The sequence below is a fragment of the Cryptomeria japonica genome, chromosome 4, assembly GCF_030272615.1.
Source record: "Cryptomeria japonica chromosome 4, Sugi_1.0, whole genome shotgun sequence".
NCBI classification, from domain to species: domain Eukaryota; kingdom Viridiplantae; phylum Streptophyta; class Pinopsida; order Cupressales; family Cupressaceae; genus Cryptomeria; species Cryptomeria japonica.
This window is the reverse complement of record NC_081408.1, coordinates 507,009,350-507,012,747: the sequence shown is the minus strand read 5'-3', so window position 1 is coordinate 507,012,747 and position 3,398 is coordinate 507,009,350.

The following is a 3,398-nucleotide window of genomic DNA, read 5'->3' as shown; positions in this document are numbered from 1 at the left end:
TGAATCAAAGATTCAAACTTGTTCCAACATCCAACAATGAAGTATCTGCGAGCAACATACATGCAAAAACAGATATCTAAATTAAAACAACCATGCATGCTACAAAAACCTACTCCATTGCACTTCTACTGACCAAGATCTTGTGTTCAAGAATGATGCTCTCAGAAGCATACACACAAGAAGCTATGGTGAATGAAGATTTGAGATGATGAATGCAAATTATATGAAAGCTATAGAAAGAAAATTGCGAGATGACAAGAATGCAAGAATGCAAAAGATGAACTAAATGCTAAATAGATTGAAATGAGAGAGGGGTTGGATTAAATAGAAGTTCTCTGGGTGGATCCAAATTGTGGGATAAAGAATAGGATCTTAGAGTTTGATCCCACATGTGTGAGGTGGATGCAAATGGGTAAAGGAGAAAGCATAAACGAATGATGTAAATTCTTATGCATATGTTTGTGAAAATGGATAAATAATAATATTATTATTAAATATATAGATGATAGATGATAAATAGATGATAGAATAATAATATTATTAAATATATAGATGGAATATGAGATAATAATAATATTAATAATGGATAAATGATAATATTGATGGATAATATTAATGATGAAAAATAGATGGAATAATGCACAAAAATGAAGTGGATCCACCTAGGATTTGGATGACAAATTTTATGTGTCTACATTTTGCCCTTCTTTGAGACAATGCAACCTATCGCGTCATTTCAAAGAAAATGATCAACTGATACATGCCCCAGAGATATCCTGGAAAGGGTGATGATTGATATGATATGCCCCCTCGAGAGATTGATCGAACAGATTGATGGAGATTGATGGAGATAGATTATGAAAAGGAGACTGGATAACTAATATTGCACAACTGATTTAGTTGACATGTACATTTGATGGAAATGCACAGCTAATGAGGCGTAACTAAACAATTGATAGAAATGAACAGTATAGCCAATTGATAAGCTGATTAAGCTGATAAGAATTGATGCTAGCGCAAGATAAGGTGGTCCAAGGATTGACTTATTTATGGATCTAGGGGCATTGAGATTGTGAGAAGCAAGTTGATTTATTTGATAAAGCGATTGAAGATTTAGACACATGCATCAATTGGATAAAGCAGTTGATTGATTGATTTTGCTGCAATGAAAGGAATGAATCAGATGATGAAAGAAACAACGAAAAGAAAAAGAGAGAGAAGAAAGGTGATGAATGGAGAGAAGAAATGATGAAAGGAGAGAGGTGATGAGAAAAAAGAATGAGTGATGAGAAAGAGGATATGAAAGTGATGAGAATTCTTGTGCTTTTTTTAAGTGCTTATATCATCATCGAGCTTATTATAGCATATGATAAAGCTCATCTAGATATGGATCAGACCTAAACGAAGTTACATACCAATTGTGTGAAAGAAAACACATTAGATAGGAAAGGAATGCCTCAGTTTGCATCTGGCCATTATGTCCTCGATGATCTTAGATGATCATGTCCTAAGATGATTCATCATATTAGTAAGGAACAATCCACAAGCAACAAACAAGTGAAGATGCCCCATCCTCGCCTTTATAGTCAAAGACATCCTGGAGATACAATCTCTAGTCAGAGACGTCCCAGAAAAGTTGCCTGCTCATTTGAACTATTTGTGTCTTTGCAATGTTTATGAAATGTTTTTGGATTTTGACAAAAGGTTTTATGATTTTTAGGGGTTTTAAATGTTTTAATTTTTAGGGTTTTTTCAAGACATTTTACAATTTTTATAATTTTTTCAAGACATTTTATGATATTTATGATTTTTTCAAGACATTTTACAAATTTTTATGATTTTTTAGCACATTTTATGATTTTTACGATTTTTCAGGATATTTTATGATTTTTCAGGACATTTTCAAATTTTTATGATTTTTTCAGGACATTTTACTTTTTTTATGATTTTTTCAAAGACATTTTATGATTTTTATGATTTTTTCAAGTCATTTTTATGATTTTTAGATTTTTTTAATGTTTGCCCCTATTGTCTAGCAAGACAAAAGGGGTTTTGAGCGGGTGAATGAACTAACATGATAGGAATGGATAAGTGAATGATGGAGGAAGATTATGTGATTTTCAAGGAAGACCTCTCAATAGGATAACAATGTTAATCCAAGCAAAGGAACAAGATATAGAAATATAAGGCAATGATATGGTGTAACGGATGTCATATAGTCCAAAGAAATGGCCATGTCAAGAGATTTTTTGAAAACATGTTTTGCATTGTATGTCCTTAATTTTAATCAAGATCAAAGGATAGATCTAGATAGGATGAAGATATGCTAAGCAATATCAAAGGTGGTAATGAAGGATAAAAGAAAGAATTGGATAAAATAATGGATAGGAGTTGAAGGATATGGATCAGGTATAATAGATAGGACACACAAAGCCTAAAAAGATCCTTAAACTTGTCAAGATCAAAGGTGAAAAAAGGCTATGTATAGATGTAGAGTGAATGAGGGATAATGGAGGATGAAGGATAATGGAGGATGCGGGATAATAGGAGGATGCACACAGATGGAACTTGCCCCCTGTGTAGAGTGCAAAAGGATAATGGATTACACATGATGTCTGTTTGCTAGGTTTTCATCATGATACTTTTCCAAGGTGCCTATTCGCCAGGTTTTAACCAGTGGATGAATTTTTATTTTTACTATTTTTTTGATTTTTCACTTGTTTTTTCTTTTTTCATTTTTTTCTTTTCTTTTCTCACTTTTTGGAAGATAATGGATGTATGATAGGAGATGAAATAAGGACTCAAGTGTGTGTGTGAAAAAGTGAACCTAGTAGCTGCAAGCACAACACTTCAATTAAGTCATTATATGCATGGTTAGTAATCAATAATCAATAAGAAATAAACCATAGCAAATCGACTAATTGCCTTCTAAAAGATGCAAGTATAAGATTGCTCTCAGATTTTTATAAGCAATACCAGTGACTAGACTACACCAAGACGAAGGATTTAATCTATATGATATTAAGCTATATGGATGCAAGATGGATGAATAATTCAAGCAATAATAATCAAGCAACAATGTATGCAAGGAATAATGGGTGTAAAATGGATGCAAATAATCTAAAAAGCACAATAATCTTTAATGACTCCAAAGTGAAATTAGCGTGATAATAATCTCCAAGTGTGTTCTCAAAAATCTCTGGGGTGAATTGGAATGAGAGCTGAAGATTGAATTTATAGAGAATCACAAGAGAAAAAGCTCAATTTAGGATTAATTGAAATAATTGAGAAATCAGATTCAGTTAACCTTGAGATAGATTCCAATTATAGTTTAATTGAAATGCATTCAAATTAGAAGTCCAAGTTGCATTGGAAAATAATAATAAATTAATTCCATG